At 37.5% G+C, this 18,069-nt stretch overlaps 1 long non-coding RNA gene across 1 annotated transcript in view; it reads right to left on the bottom strand.

Moving 5' to 3' along the window:
* Positions 1–18,069, bottom strand: part of LOC147572019 (uncharacterized) — a 270,675-nt gene that overhangs the window by 81,940 nt on the left and 170,666 nt on the right. The gene's annotated exons all lie outside the window — the stretch shown is intronic.

Consider the following 18,069-nt stretch of genomic DNA (forward strand, 5'->3'; position numbering starts at 1 on the left):
CAAAATAAAATTCTCCTCTTTACCTTCCTGGAGGTAGAAAGGATAGTTCTTGGGTGTTCTTGGGCTAGTCTCTTTACATGAATGCTTAAACAAAAGGGATTACAAAGAGGCTCACATTTTACAGCAGGCAAAAGGCTCACCCTCTTTTGTACTTGCAAGCTCTTAAAAGATCTCTTGCTGGAAGATTGCCCACTTGTTCAATCATTGTAAATTAAAGCAAAAATTTTCAGAGGTTACCATTACTCCTTTGAAAAATTTTCTGAGAGCACCTTTTCATCATTTGGAGACCAGTAAAATTTCCCTCCAACGTTCAACAGGGTTCCTGACAGAGCAGCGAGCTTTAACAGGCAATCCCAGGGGCATTCATTAAACCAAGAAAAAGTAAGTAGTGAGGTCAGACCCACTTCTAGTGATAACTAATGGCACAATGTTCTGTTTCTGTAGTACTTTCTCTCTCCTTTAACTCTTTAAATCTCATTTTAAGTCACAGAAACTATCTCTACTACAGTCATTAGACCTGGGTTCTGATACAGTAGACAAGATACAGGATCCATTTTTCACTTTGATCTCTAAATTTATAATTATTATTTATTATTTAATTATTCCAAAGTTCTTTTCCCACCCCAGTTTTCTTCCCATCCCAAACAAGTCCATTATTGAATTTGGTCTTTTTCACGCCGGAGAAACTTCACACCTCCTGGCTGATGAGCAAGTGAAAACATGATGATCCTTGCTTTCTCAACTGGAAGCGCAAGTATTACATGGTTAAAGGGAGTTCCCTAAATTTCGGAGGCAAATGAGATAGGAGCTAGAAAAGGCTCTGATGCAAGTGATTAGATCCAAGGTAACTCTTTGTCCCGAATCAGGCAGCTTTCTGCATAGTTCGCATTTTGTAATGCATCAAGTTCAGAAATGCCATGGTCACAGGTAGCGCTCCCTTCTCAAGGCCATCTCCTATTAGCAGTAAATTGTGAGGGCGACCTTTCCTCTCTCATCTTAGTCTCTTTGTTTTCAAAAAGAGTAATTCAACTCAATAAAATGGCAAGTCAGCTATCCCTTTGTAATTATACCAGGAAGGCCTTGTGACTAATTATTTCATTTATCCTAGCAGCAGAAGTTTAAGTAACCAGGAAGGTGATATAGGCAATGTTTCCCAAATAGGATTAGTGTCCAACCCTTGGGAAGGCTTTTGCTGTGTCAGGACTTCCTACTCAATCCTAGACCTTCAGATTTCTGGAGGGATGGTGACTCAGACCATTTTTTTAAAAGTTTTCCAAGCCAGGGCATCAGTTGGTTAAGTGTTGGACTCTTGATTTCAGCTTAGGCCATGATTTCACAGTTTGTGGGATTGAGCCCCATGTTGGGCTCTCTGCTGACAGTGTAGAGCCTTCTTGTTATTCTCTCTCTTCCTCTCTCTGCCTCTCCCCTGCTTGTGCTCTCTCTCTCTCTCTCTCTCTCAAATTAAAAATAAACTTTGAAAAACAAAAGTTCCTCAAGCCAGTCAGATGATTAGTCAAGTTTAAGAATTACTTGTCTAGTGGTCTCTTGCAGGGGTTCTCAAACTCAGTATCCCCTGGGGATATTGCAAATAGTGCAGATTTGATGTTCAACTGCAAGGGATTCTGATTGCTGGGATGGGTCTCGAAACCGGAATTTATTTTTTAACTTTATTTTTTATTTTTTAAAATTTACATCCAAATTAGTTAGCATATAGTGAAGCAATGATTTCAGTAGATTCCTTAATGTCCCTTACCCATTTAACCCATCCCCCTTCCACAACCCCTCAGCAACTCTGTTTGTTCCCCATATTTATGAGTCTCTTTTGTTTTGTCCCCCTCCCTGTTTTTATATTATTTTTGTTTCCCTTCCCTTATGTTCATCTGTTTTGTCTCTTAAAGTCCTCATATGAGTGAAGTCATATGATTTTTGTCTTTCTCTGACTGACTCATTTCACTTAGCATAATACCCTCCAGTTCCATCCGCGTAGTTGCAAATGGCAAGATTTCATTCGAAACAGGAATTTTTAACAAGCCTCCAGGGTACTTCTGAAACAGATGACCAGTGTACCTCATGTGAGGAAACACTGCCCTGTTCTGGGTTTAGCAAAAAGGGAGAAGGGCATAGATTGTGACACACTTGAGAGGCTCAGAGGTTGGCTGCACAGGGTCAGTTCCCCAGGTCTTGCAAATGTTGGGTCAGTCTGCCTCTGGACAACACCAGAGAAAGAGTGAGGGTGGAGAGGATGGCTGCCAGAGACAGAGCTGGGATTCCTGGAGAATCTCGCTCAGGATTGGGCTGGGAGAATCCCAGTTTAAAAACACAGAACCACACAGATGCTCATTTCTTCCCTTCAGATCTATTTTAACAGCTCCTCACTGGCCTTCTTGCCTGCCTCCCTTTCCCTTTCTGGCTCCAGCTTCCATAGTGTTGCTAAAATGACTTTTTTTTGTAAAAGGTAAATTGTTTTGGGGCACCCGGGTGGCTCAGTCGGTTAAACATACAAATTCTGCTCAGGTCACCATCTCGTCGTGGTCCATGAGTTCTCAAGCCCTGCCTCGGGCTCTGTGCTGTCAGCTAAGAGGCTGGAGCTTGCTTTGGATTCTGTGTCTCCCTCTGCCCCTCCCTTGCCCCTCCCCTGCTCTCACTGTGTCTCTGTCTCTCAAAAATAAATAGACATTAAAAAAAATTTTTTTTAAAAAGGTAAATTGTTTCTCCGTGGCTTAAAAATCTTCCCAATGATAAGAGCCTTTGCAGAGGAATCTGGATTTTGTATGGGTAAATTATTGACCTCACAGTACCGGGCTCCACAGCATCGGTGTCTCTATTCTGGTACTTTGTAGACTGGTTCCAGTGGGCAAATTGCTGCCCTACCCCAATGGCTGCGTTTAGTTAGTGCTGATCAACCTCCTGGTCAAGTCTCAAGTAGTAGCCTGCCCTTGGGACCCTGCTACCTGCCTCGGAGCCCCAGCTGACAGTGCCCACTCACCTGGATCTCTGAATGTGGCTGTTTGCAGCAGTAACAATACCACAGCTGGCGTATCAACTCGGTTTAATACGGTCATCTGGTTAAGGTGATGCTAATCCATAGTAATTGGCTACGATCCATCTAGTTTTTGCAGGGACTAGACAGGTACGTAAACTGAATAGGGATATGATAGGGAACTCAACCTCTGCATTCTTAAACGTCTTTGATGCTGACACTAACATCTACAATCCTTCTAGAAATGCAGTGTTATTTGTGACTTACTGTCTTCTTGCTGTGAAGACTGGGGCAGAGGAGCCAAGAGACTGTACCATCAAGAAAATCAAAGGAGATGTGTCCAATACAGATGATTATTGTAACTTGGTATACATTAGACTATAATTTAGGGAACATGGAATAACACTGGGAAAATATAATTTCAATATGGAAAAGAGCATTCATATAAAACAAAGTGAACTCCATTTTGATGCTGGTTGGGTTGTATCTATGTAACTTTGTACAAACTATATTGGGGACCTATTTCCTCCCATAAAATAAAAAGAATGCATCAGAGGTCAGTGACAGCAGCATAATTATATGACTTTTCTAATTATTTTTTTGATGTTATTATAAAATTATAGTAATTGAAGGAATAGAGAAGGACAATTAAGAATAGCACTTTTTTTTTACATTTTTAAAAAATGTTTTTATTTTATTTTTGAGAGAGAGAGAGAGAGTGTGTGTGTGTGTATGTGTGTGTGTGTGGGCAGGAGAGAGGCATAGAGAGAGAGGGAGACACAGAATCTGAAGCAGGCTCCAGCCTCCAAGCTGTCAGCATGGAGCCCAAAGCGGGGCTCAAACTCATGGATTGTGAGATCATGACCAGAGCTGATGTTGGATGCTCAACCGACTGAGCCATCCAGGCACCCCAAAAAGAGCACATTTTTAAAGACCAGTGTATCTCATATCCCATGCGGGAAAAAATTTGGGGGGAAAATTAATTTTAAAACATCAAAAAGTAGCACCTCTATATTACATGTAAAATTATCATATGCCTTCTTTTACATACTTATATTTTTTTCACTTGCATTTCTAAATCATGTCATTAGGCAAGTACCCAACAATTAAAAGGATTAACATACTTTTAAAAAGATCTGTTTACCAAGGTTTTATGTTCCAGATATTTCTGCAGCAATGAAATGGTTGGGTTGCACTCTGGACTACTATTTTGTGATTTTTGAATAGAGTGTTATTTTTGAATAAAGGCAATCCATATATCAGAATAAGAAAACCACAGATATAGGAACTGAGAATGTGTCACTGACTTGCCTTAAAATAGTCTGTTCTGTAGTCCCGAGGAACTCAGAAGTATGTCAAAGGACAAGGGGAAAAAATTCATGTAGAAAAAAGTGAGGACAATGTCCCTGGGTATGATTTTGGAGGAAGCAAGAATGACATTTGCAAAATTTGGCAAGATAACTAGGGGAAAGAGCACGAGTTAGAATAACTGCTTCCAAGGGTTGGGGCAATCAGGAATCAAAACCCTGGAGAAACTTAGACAGAGGGAAATTCCACTCTGACATCCCTGGGAATGTGTAAGCTCATAGTCTTGCCTGCTGATATTATTGAAAGGATGCTGATTTTTTTTTCCCCTGGCTAAACCAAAAGAGAAAGAAACACATTTTGTAAAACTGAGACACATTATGGCAAAGCAAAAAAGACAAAAAAATGTATTTCACATTTGATGTTTGCCTGAAACCAGAACTCTTTTCTTTGAGGATTTAAGAAATAAACAATTTAGAAAATTCTGAGGACCATGAGTATATTCTTGGGAATTTCTTGGAACAACAGCACATGTATTAAAAATATAAACTTCAATGATTGCTTGAGAAAGCCCAGCATTCAGTGCATAAATGAATTTACAACATCTGCAAAATTTTTACCAAAATGATTTCTCCAGGGGGGAAAAAGAGATAAAAAGAAATCCTTAAAAAGAAAATCAACCTGTGTCAAAGTAATTCATGATTCTTCACACACATAATAATGATTAATCGGCTCAGAACTAATCTGACTTTATTTGTATTAGATGAAACTGACACTACCTGAAGTTTTTCATTTACCAATATCTGCCACTAGCAGCAATTTTTAATAGAGATGTTCAAAGGAGTTTTTCAGGATTTATATTCATTGAAATGCCTTAGAAGAATGACTTATGTCTTTAAGAAGGCAAAACAATTATTCTTGGTGGAATCCTTGCTCTGTGCAATACTAACGATCAGGAGGCAGCTTCACAGTGTATGCAACCATGGGAGGGTCATGAAAAGGGCAGTCGATCCCAATGGGCACCCTTAGGCATGGAAATAATAATGTTAGGAAACAATCCACAGTTTCCTAAATTTTAAATCAGATTTTATGCTAGATTTTCTCCAGCTCTATTTCCACATTAGAGGAACTCCTGTGCTATTTAAATACAGGGTTGATATTATCATATATTTATTGCAGATTTGCACTTAATTTGATTTGGCTACCCAGTTCCCTGACTGATAAACCCATTCAAGCAACAGTCTTTAATACGTGTAAGACACTTCCTAATGTTTATACACTAAAGACAATAAGCATTCTAAGAGAATTAGAATCACAGAAACTGTATCTCAGAAAAATACAACACTTCAAACCTGTTTTCTATACTTACAAATAAAGAAAATCACTTCCATTGGGGACTGTAAGTGCAAATTCTCAAGCACCCAAAAGGCACAAAAGGGGAAATGCATATTTTATAAGTTCTTGATTGGTCTTGAGAGAGTAGTTATAACCAAAGCATAGTCACTATAATTCTCCTGCCTCACTGTTTGGAAAGCATATGAAAACATGTGATTAAAAAATGTATACGCCACTTCTCTCTGACTGGAATTTGGAAAGTTTCAACCATCTCCCCTAAGCCTTGTCAAGTGAAGTTGCTTCAAACTGTTCACTCATACATTTTTATTTTTTAGCAGAAGACTGTGAACACTAATGTTTGTATATAATGTTACTTTTTCTTCATTCCATCTACTCGTCTTTCCTAAACCAGGCCCTTAATAATCTTGGTTAGACAGACAGGCTCAGTCTGTCACCAAATACATGTTGAGCGACTACTGACCACCATAAATCAAGCCCTGAGTAGCATTCTGGCTCTGGGTTCTAGTAGTCAAGTTTGTGTTCTATTATCTATTTACCTCGTGCCCATGTTGACAATTTCAAATGATAAGCCTGACTGAAAGCAAAGCTTCACTTCAAACTAGTTCCACTGAAAGGAAATAGGTGATCTCATTCACTACTGGTGGGAGTTTAAAAAAGCTTATGCTCTTTATGGGGTAATTCAATAATGTGTATCAGCATTTAGAATGTGTATACCCACCGGCCCTTCAACTCTACCTCTGGGCGTTTACTCTACAGAAATATCAACGCAAATAGACAAAGATTAATACGTACAAGAATGTTTACTAAAAATTTTTTAACAAAGAAAATGTTCATGAAATGTTGCACTAATGAAGTTATTAGTTAAAATATAGCACACATACAAATGGAATACTTGGCGGCAGTTTTAAAAAATGAGATGTATTTTTATTCATTGACATGAAAAGATGACTGTGATAGATTACTAAGTGGAGATGAAAGTTATGGAAGAGCATGTATACACAGCCTTGGCATATTATCCAATGTCTTTCATAAAAATTCATATTCATATTCCATATGGTTGCTTACATGTACCTAGAAAAAATACTGAACAGATACTCATGAAATCATTAAAAGTGATGATCCAGACAGGACAATTATTTTCTCCTTTATATCCATATTATTTGTATTTTTGTATCAAGTGTAAGTTCATTTAAAACAAATGTTTATTTATTTTGAGAGAGAGCACACAAGTGGGGAAGGGGCAGAGACAGAGGGAGAGAGAGAATCCCAAGCAAGCTCCACACTCAGCATGGAGCCCGACGTGGGGCTTGATCTCACAACCGTGAGATCATGATCTGAGCTGACATCGAGAGTCAGATGCTTAATCAGCTGAGCCATCCAGGCACTCCAACCATACATTCATTTTTTTAAAATGTTTATTTATTTTTGAGAGAGAAAGAGAGAGAGACAGAGAGAGAATGAGAGCAGGGGAGGGGCAGAGAGAGAGGAAGACACAGAACTGGAAGCAGGCTACAGACTCTGAGCTATCAGCACAGAGTTCAATGTGGGGCTTGAACTCGTGAACCATGAGATCATGACCTAAGCTGAAGTCAGACCATTAACTGACTACCCAGGTGCCCCAAGCATACATCCATTTTTAAAGAACATTAAAAATATTTCCATTTGTGGAAGAAAATTTTCCACTGTGAGAGGAAGAGCATTCACATAGTATCATCTCTTGAGAAAAACATTCTTGTTCTGAATCACGAATATCGAGAAAACTTATTTTGAATTTCATGAATTTCTACAGTCTCAAGACTAAACTTGCATTTCAAAATCGTTGCTGGAGAAATTGCGACCTTTTGAGAGTTCTAAAATCGAAGATAACTGTGAATAAGGCTAATTCTGCATTAGAGAAAATTTACCAGTTCTTTCCAGCCCAGACTCACTATCCCCAAGTGTGTATCCCCCAAGTATCCGGGATACTATATCACTACTGCTACTAATATCACACCCACCACCACCATTACTCGCTGCCACATATTGAGTGAGGTACATGTTAGGCAACATATTCAAAGAAATGCTAGGCAACATGGAAAACACTTGATGTCAAGACCGCAAATTGAAACAATACCATAAAATATAGCTTTCCAATTTCACACATGAGAAAGCTGAGTGCTACAGAAATTAATTAGATTGCCAAAGTCCACAAGCCAGTGAACAGTGGAAACAGAATTTCAGTGTGTCTTAAATTCAGAACCTGTGGACCTTTTCATTATATAATACTGCTTACGTGGCAGCCATGAAGATGTCATAGGTATGTTGGTGTTCACTGAATAAATATTTAAAAATAGTGACAGAATTATAAGGAATGATAGTATCTTTAAAGCATAAAATCGTTATCAAGAATCCTGTAGCAGGGGTAATAATCTCTAGATTTGGAGAATCTTGGCAAGCCACTGAACGAGTGCAGGAATGCACATTTCACCCAGTGAGAGAGGATTTTCGTCAAGAGGGAAGTTCACACCCAGATGGCAAATATAGTTCACAGATGCCTGACATTTGTACTTTCTCACTCGATCAGAGTTCACTGGGGAGAAGTCCCACAGCAAAAGTGCCTCCCAGAAAGAATACTCAGTGTCTCCTGTAATCAAACTTGTTTCTGGCTGAGCTGCTCCTGTTCTGTCTCTCTGGCAGCATCAAGTCACAGTTCATGCCTATTGTGGCGTCTGCCAGGGCCTGGTGTTTTCATTCTACCCCATGGTTTTCGTTTTGTCTACAACGCTGGCGGGCCCAAGTGTTCATCCTGAGCATCCTGTTTCTCTTTTCTTTTTTCCCTCTTCCATACTCTCTCTTTGCTTTATTCTTTTTCTCCTCCCTCCTTCTCCCTGACTTCTTCCTTCTCTCTTTTAAACATTATTTCTTAAGGGCTTACTAAAGCAGCAACTGTGCCTACTGTCCGCCAGAGCCACTCTGACTGCACGGTCTCTCTTCTCCAAAAAGTTCACGGTTCTCATGTGTCTGCCCTGCTTGTCTTACTCACTTTTATACCACGGCATCCACCACAGTGGCTGGCACTTATTAGACATGTAACGAACATGTAGCTGAATATCTTCTTTGCGTTGAATTCAATTTATGTAATTGAAGTCACACAATACGTGTGCAATTTTTAAAAGCATATAAAATGTAAGTGGGGTGAGACTGGTAAAAGTCAGGTCATGAACAGAAGTTTGGAAGAGACAGGATGTGCTCAGTCCTTGTGGGTTGAAAAGAGTTCTTATAAGCACAGTAGCACTTTATATACTAATACAACTTGAGGAGCACAGATGGGTTCTTTTGTTCTACTGTATATTTCCTACATCTGAAGATTTACCATTGACTCGGTCAAAAATAATTTCAAGGGGTTAATCAAGATCTATTTTTTAACAAATGCAAACACTTCTAGTAATATTACAATATTATCTGTTATTTAAATGAATCTGATTGATTGCCTCTCAATTCAACAATACAGTACAATACAGAACTTCCACAACATACTGAATGGTAATCCTCAGGTACCCAAGGACAGATGATATATCACCCCTAAGTAGCTTATAGCCAGGAATTAAAAGGGGAATAACTTAATGTTAAGTGAACATGAAGAAGAGAACAAGCTTGGTGTATGTGTATGTGTGTGTGCGTGTCTGTGTGCATGCACATGCGTGCAAGTGTTTCTGTCTGTCCTCCTGGACATTTTCTTGGTGATATCTTCTTTTATTTTTATTTAAAAAGTTTTTTTAATGTTTATTTATTTTTTGAGAGAGAGAGAGAGAGACAGAGTGTGAGCGGAGGAGGGGCAGAGAGAGAAAGGGAGACACAGAATCTGAAGCAGGCTCCAGGCTCCGAGCTGTCAGCACAGAGCCCGATGTGGGGCTTGAACACACAAGCTGTGAGATCATGACCTGAGCCGAAGTCAGACGCTTAACCGACTGAGCCACCCAGGCACCCTTTCTTTTATTTTTAAAGTGTATTTATTTATTTTAAGAGAGGGGGAGTAAGGGGGGTGGGGAGAGAGAGAGAGAGAGAGAGAGAGAGAGAGAGAGAGAGAGAGAGAATGTGTGTGAGCAGAGGAGGGGCAGAGATAGAGGGAGAGAGAGAATTCCAAGCAGGCCCCATGCTGTCAGCACAGAGCCCAGCGAGGGGCTTGAACTCATGAACTGTGAGATCATGACCTGAGCCAAAATCCATATTCCGTGGCCCAACTGAGCCACTCGGGCGCCTTAGGGATATCTTCTAATATCACAACTGGTTCATTTGTACATACTTTTCTGGTTTTCTAGGTTCACTTTTTCACTTGCCTATAGTCAGTCCTTCATAATGATGCTTGCTTTATTAAATAAAGACAAAGTAGGACACATTCTCCATTCAGAAAGTGCTTTGCCAGCTCTTTAGTTGGTTCCTACTTGTACCTACTATTCTATGAACGAATAAGCCCCTTTCATGAATAAGAGGGCAAATGAAGAAGTTACACAACACTCGTGAAGCCACAACAGAAGTCTATAATTAGCCACCACCTTTTTAACTGATGCACATAGTCTACTGGCTTACTCACGGTTTCTAAAACCAACACTATTTGAAGTCAAAGTGTCAATGATCAGTCACTGTGAATATATACTCAATGGATGATACACAAACTAAATAGGGTAGGTAACCTTTACTTGGCCTATTAAACCTAGGATAGGAAATATAAAGCAATTCTCATATTAAATTTCCCAATAATCTGTGGGGGAGAGAACCAAATAATATATGCCTTAATTTCCTGCCAAAATTTTATATTTAAACTCTTAACAAAATCCCCAAACATTGGTATTAATATTACATTAATATAGGAACTTTGCTTTAATAAAAGGAGAAGCTTGGCATGAACCCTTTCCTAACCTATCACACACATTCTGTGAAAACACCTCCCTCCCGATGACTTTGGTCTCTATGCCTTATTATCCTGAGATTGGCTACATTTCCTCTTCAACTTAAAAATTGTCAGAAAAAATACCTTCATTTCCTCCAAAAGAAATAAACAAAGGCAAAGTTCAGAGGGAAGCATTCCATGGAAGCTGTCCATAGTAGAGCAAAGTGCAAAGCAATCAGCCTGAACCAGAGAGGGCCTGTCCCCAGTCAACCCTGAGGGTCTGGGGCCATATTCCTAGTCTCCACATTTCCAAAGCAAAGCAAGGTTTTAGTCACTGAAGACCCCTTTTCCATGGTTCTGGGGAAAGAGTATGATCTAGTGTGTGCATTTTAGTGGTGATATTTGAATATTTGTGAATAAAAGCATAGTCATTCCTGTGGGAATTCCTTTTATAATCAAAGGTACATTTTCTACCATGTACCTTGTTTACGGGGACCAGGCTCCTCCTCCAAATGGAGTTTCCTATCTTTCCTATGTCATTTCTCCCTTTCTTCCACTGCTTTTCCATCATCTCTCTGCTGTTACCCTTGCTCAGCTCCCTATCATCCCATAACTTGCACCTTGTTAGGGGAAATTACATCTGCTTACTTTATCCTTTATAATATACCCTTCCTAGTACCACTACATATTTGTAAAACACAGATTTGAGCCTATGGTTTTGTTCATTTAAAACTCATACACAACCATTAAGCATGATTACATAGCCTAAACCCAAACCTCATTCCTTTTGTTATTAATGCATTAATTCAGCAAATATTTGGTGAACGAGTGAAGTACAAGGAACTTTAAGTCATGGATGGAATAAAGTTCAGGATGGTGGAGGGAGATCAGGAATGAGGAGAGACTGGGGATGGGATGAAGATACCACTTTTCTTGTTTACATTATACGCTAGTGAAAGATGCTAAAACTGAAAAAAAACTTGGGAGAGCAACAGATGCCTCTTGTACAAAAAAAAAAGCTACATTAAGATGATTGTCAAAATAAATATCTAAAAATGCTTTGTATTTTACTTTGGCCTCAGTTTGGCAACTAGAATATGGAGTTAGAACATTAAGGAGAAGCAGAAATCACATCTTCTTTATTATTATATTCCCTCACCACACCTACCACAGTGCCGCGGACATAGCAGGTTTGCCAAAGAAAGCTTTTGTGAAAAACTTTTGCCAGTGTGATCGTTTAACAATGAAACAATATTTGAAAATGTAAGTAGTATAATTTCTACTACTTTTCAAGAAAGAATGACCACTAAATTTTTTGTTAATCGGAATTTTCTTCATTACACAGGGAAGACATTCTTCAAAGAATGTTGAACCCCAAGTCTTACAATGTTGAATGCTTTTTAGTGTTAGTCCCCTTATTATATACAATCTATTCATATAGAAATCTATTGACACTGTGGTGAAAGATACTGGTTATTTGATGAGGGAACATTCCATCATCTTATTCAGGCAGCAAGATTAAGTCTTAGGAACTAAGATGAAGGTAATTTATGGAAGAACTAGGCAGTTACTTATATTCCAAGTTACACTGCAGAGTAGATGCATAAAATATGAGGTATGGGTCTTTGGATTAAGTTCTGGACAGCATACGGTTCTTTGAAAAGATCAAAAAAGGGGCATCTACATGGCTTTGTCAGTTAAGTGTCCAACTCCTGATTTCGGCTCAGGTCATGATCTCGCAGTTGGTGGGATTGAGCCCTGCATCAGGCTCTGTGTTGACTGCATGGAGCCTGCTTGGGATTCTCTTTCTCCTTCTCTCTCTGCCCCTCCCCTGCTAGTGCATGCTCTCTTTCACTATAAATAAACTTTAAAAAAATCAAGTAAATTGACAAAACTTTAGCCAGACTCATAAAAAAAAGAGACGTTGCAAACAAAATCAGAAATGAAAGAGGATAAGTAACAACCAATACTACAGAAATAAAAAGGATTATAAGAGATTATGAAAAATCATAAGCCAACAAATTGGACAACCTACAAAAAATGGATAAATTCCTAGAAACATAAAACTTCCCAAATTGAATCAGGAAGAAATAGAAAATTTGAACAGTCTGATTACCAGCAATGAAATTGAATTAATAATCAAAAACTTCTAACAAAAGCAAGTCCAGAACCAGATGGCTTCACAGGTGAATTCTACCAAACATTTAAAGAAAGCTAATACCTATTCTTCTCAAACTATTCCAAAAAATAGAAGAGGAAGGAAAACTTCCAAATTCATTCAATGAAGGCTGCATGATGCTGATACCAAAGTAGATAAAGATAATAGAAAAACAAGAGGATTACAGGTCAATATCTTTGATGAACACAGATGTAAAAATTGTCAACAAAACATTAGCAAACCAAATCCAACAATACATAAAAAAAATCATTCACCACAATCGAGTGGAATTTATTCCAGGGATGCATGGGTGGTCCAATATTTGAAAATCAATTAATGTTATACATCACATCAATAAAAGAAAGGATAAAAACCATATGATAATTTCAACTGATGAAGAAAAAGCATTTAACAAAGTACAACATCCATTTATGATTAAAAATCCTCAACAAACTATATTTGGAAGGAATATACCTCAACATAATGAAGATCATCTATGAAAAACCCACAGCTAACGTTATATTCAATGTGGAAAAACTGAGAGCTTTCCTCCTACAGGGTAAGGATGTCTACTCTCACTACTTTGATTCAACAAAGTACTAGAAATCCTAGCCACAGTAATCAGACAAAAAAAGAAAGGAAAGGCATCCAAATTGCTAAGGAAGAAGTAAGACTTTCACTATTTGCAGATTACAGGATACCATATATAAAAAACCCAAAGACTCTACCAACAGACTACTAGAACTGATAAATAAATTCAGTAAAGTTTCAGGATACAAAATCAGTGTACATAAATCAGCTGCATTTCTATACACCAATAGTGAAGCAATAGAAAGAGAAATTAAGAACACAATCCTATTTATAATTGCACCAAAAGTAATAAAATACCTAGGAATAAAGTTAGTCAAAGAGATGAAAGACTTGTACTCTGTAAAGTATAAAACACTGATGAAAGAAATTGAAGATGAAACAAACAAATGGAAATCTATAGATTTAATGCAATGCCTATCAAAATACCAACAGCATTTTCCAGAGAACTAGAATAACCCTAAAATTTGTACAGAACCACAAAAGACCCAGATTAGCCAAAACAATCTTGAAAACGGAAAAGCTGAAGGTACCACAATTCCAGATTTCAAGTTATACTACAAAGCTATAATAATCAAAACAGTATGATACTGACACAGAATTAGACACATAGATCAATAGAACAGGATAGAAAGCCCAGAAATAAACCCACTCTTATATGGTCAAGTAATCTTTGACAAAATAAGCAAGAATATGCAATGGGATAAAACAGTCTCTTCAACAAATGCTGTTGGGAAAACGGGATAGCTATACACAAAAAAATGAAACTGTACCACTTTCTTAAACTATACACAAAAGTAAACTCAAAATGGATTAAAGGCCTAAATGTGAAACCTGATACCATAAAAATTCTAGACGAGAGCACAGGCAGCAATGTCTCTGACATTGGCTGTAGCAACATTTTTCTAGATATGTCTCTGGAGACAAGGAAAATAAAAGCAAAAATAAACTATTGGGACTACATCAAAATAAAAAGCTTCTGCACAGCAAAGGAGACAAGAAAACAAAAGACAACCTACTGAATGGGAGAAGATATTTGCTAATGACATATCTGAAAAGGGGTTAACATCCAAAATACAGAAAGAACTGACACAATTCCACACCCAAAAAACAAATAAGGCAATTAAAAAAGGGCAGAAGACATGAACAGACATTTCTCCAAAGAAGACCTCCAGATGGCCAACAGACACATGAAAAGATGCTCAACACCACTCATCATCAGGGAAATGCAAACCAACACTATAATGAGATATCACCACACACCTGTTAGAATAGCTAAAATCAAAAACACAAGAAAGAAATGGTGAGAATGTGAAGATAAAGGAACTCTGGCACGCTGTTGATGGGAAAGCAAACTGGTGCAGCCACTGTGGAAAACAGTATGGAGGTTGCTCAAAAAATTAAAAAATAGAATTATGCTATGAATCAGTAAATCACAACTCTGGGTATTTACCAAAAAATTACAAAAACACTAATTTGAAAAGATATATGCAACCCTTTGTTTATTGCAGCATTATTTACAATAGCCAAATTATGGAAGCAGTCCAAGCGTCCATCGATAGAAGATTGGATAAAGAAGTAGTAATATATACAATGGACTATTTATTACTCAGCCATAACAAAGAATGAAATCTTGCAACTTGCAACAACGTGGATGGAGCTTAATGCTAAGCGAAATACGTCAGTCAGAGCAAGACAAATATTACATGATTTTACTCTTTTGTGGAGTTTATGAAACAAAACAAATGAACAAAGGGAAAAAAAGAGTAAGAGAGACAGACAGACGAAGAAACTGACTCTTAATTATAGAGAACAACCTGATGGTTGCCAGAAGGGAGGTGGGTGGAGGTGGATGGGTGAAACAGGTGATGGGGGTTAAAGATTATACTTCTCGTGGTGAGCACTGAGTAATGTATAGAATTGTTGAATCTCTATATTGTACACCTGAAACTAATGCAACACAGTATGTTAACTATACTGGAATTAAAATAAAAATCTTAGAAATAATTTCTGGAGAGCTTCCTGTTTGAAGGACCTCTGTGTCTTATATGATACATAACTTAGTGGACTTGTTCATAGAATATTAGCATTCCACAGGATGATCCATGTGGTTGGAACATAAACTAAGCTGCATGTATGCATTTATTTATTTATTTATTTGTTTGTTTATTTGTTTATTCATTCATTCATTCATTCATTCATTCATTCATTCATTTATTTAAAACTGAGCTGCTTTTAAAGACAACATCCCTTCATGTAACTCTGGCAAACTTATTTTGTTACTCTACACAACTGAGAGCATGAAATTTTTTCATGTAGACCCAACAATCTTCTTATATGTTAATTTTTTTATGGCTCTTCAAGTTACCAAGTTCCTTTACTATAGACTACTATTTTTGTTTATATGAAATCAGTAAAGGAGTCTGTTTTTGTTTCTAGAAAATTTCAACTATGCCATTTCTCCAGTAATGATCAGACTGTAAACATGTTAACATAGGAACATGAGACTACTGGCCCATAGAAATATTCCTGAGGTAATTTTACAGGAGTGTTGCTCTACTCTCACTAACTTACTTAAGTGGGATTTCCTTCAAGCATTTTGTGGAATACTTGATTATTTGATATGCGCCAGTAAATAATCACGATAAAAGTTTCTGCCTTAACGGAGCTTACACTCTGCTCATCAGGACCATATATCTATACTTTTGTCTTGGTTTATAGGAACATATATCTATATGTTTGTCACAGTTTAGTGTTTGGTGGTCATATTCAGGTGAAATTGTCATTAGCGAGAATGGAGCCAGAAAACTCCTGCTATTTCCTGTGTCTGGAACATCTATCATCACATTTTTCCATGGCCGCTTTCTTCTCATCCTTTAGGCATCAGCTCGATGGTCCACTTCCTTTGGCTGACCTCCCTGAACTGCCCCACCTCGTGTTGCAACCCACATAGCGGTCATTGCGTCAGATTACTTTGTTCTGTTTTCTCTGAAACAGCACTACCTGATGTTGGTTTATTGATCTCCTTGGATATTATCTTCCTCAGTACTAGAATGTAAGCTCTATCTGAGCAAGCAGTTGCCTGGTAAGGCTGTCCATACTGAATCCCCAGTAGCTAGCTAAGTGCCTGAAACACGTGCTGAATAAAAAAATAAACCTTGGCGTCACTATGTTACTCTAAAATAGTGCTACTCAATAGAAACATAATGTGAGCCACATATGTAATCTAAAATTTGCTAGTAGCCAGGTTAAGAATAAAAAAGAAACATTAAATTAATTAACTAAATTTAGTAATATATTATATTTAACTCAATATATCTAAAATGCCATAATTTCAACATTTCATAGTTTACATAATCAGTGTAAAAGTTTTTAATGAGATATTGGTACCTCTCAATTCAGATTCTAAATTTTCTTTTGAAATGCTTGATTGACACTTAGATTTCATAAAATGTAGACATTTCTATAATTGAAAAAGTAGAGTCACATACTCAGTTCCTTCCACACATATTTAAAAGTTTCCCCATAACTGTATGAGGATCATTTCTTAAATTTTAATTAAAGTTAAGTAAAATTAAAAATTCAGTTTCTGTATCATAGTGAACACATTTCAAGTATTCAAGAACTGTGTGTGACTAAAGACTCTAGTATTGGGCAGTCCATCTCTAAAAAAATGTTTAAATTGCAGTGTTAAAGTACACAAGATATATATTCAAATGTAATAATCATTTCAAAATCTGTCTAAAGCAATTTGTTACTAAAAGTAAAGCATTAACACATATTTTGAAAAGTAAACCATTATTCAAAGACTGGAGAAAACATTTGCAAAAGATACGTCTGATAAAGGACTATTATCCAAAATATACAAAGAACCCTTAAAACTCAACAATAAGAGAGCAAACAACCCAATTAAAAAAATGAGCCAAACACCTTAACAGACAGCTCACCAAATAAGAAATTCAGATGGCAAATAAGCATGTGAAAAGATGCTCCACATCATACATCATCAGGAGAATGCAAACTAAAACAGCAATGAGATGCCACTCCACACCTAATTAGAATGGCTAAAATCTAGGCTCACTGATATCACCAAATCCTAGTGAGCATATGAAACAACAGAATTCTCATTCATTGCTATTGGGAATGCAAAATGGTACAGCTACTTTGAAAATTTGGCAGTTCCTTATAAAACAAAACATACTCTTACTGTATCATGCTCCTTGGTGTTTACCTAAAGGAGTCTAAAGCGTAGGTCTCTACAAGAACCTGCATGTGGATGTATATTGCAGCTTTATTCATAACTGCCAAACTTGGAAACAACCAAGGTGTCCTTTAGTAGGTGAGTCAATAAGTAAACTACAGTATGTCCAGACAATGGAATATTTTTCAGCATTAACAAGAAATGAGCTACTAAGCCATGAAAAGACATGGAGGAAAGTTAAATGCATATTACCAAATAGAAGAAACCAATCTGCTAAGGCCACGTACTGGAAAAGGCAGAACTGTGGAGACAGTAAAAATAACAGTGATTACACAGGTTGGGAACTAAGGGATGTGGGAAAGAGATGAATAGGCAGGGCACAGAGAATTTTTAGGGCTATGAAAATACTCTGTATGATATTATAATGATGGATACATGTCATTATACTTTGTTCAAACACACAGAATGTATAACATCAAAAGTGAATCCTAAAGTGAACTATAGACTTTGGGTGATTGTGGTGTGTCAATGTAGGTTTATCGTTGGTAAAAGTGTGAGTGATGTTGATCATAGCAGAGGCTATGAAAGTGTAGGGGCAGTGGGTACATGGGAAA

Source organism: Puma concolor, chromosome F2, assembly GCF_028749965.1.
Source record: "Puma concolor isolate L17-30 chromosome F2, mPumCon1.1.hap2, whole genome shotgun sequence".
Lineage (NCBI taxonomy): Eukaryota > Metazoa > Chordata > Mammalia > Carnivora > Felidae > Puma > Puma concolor.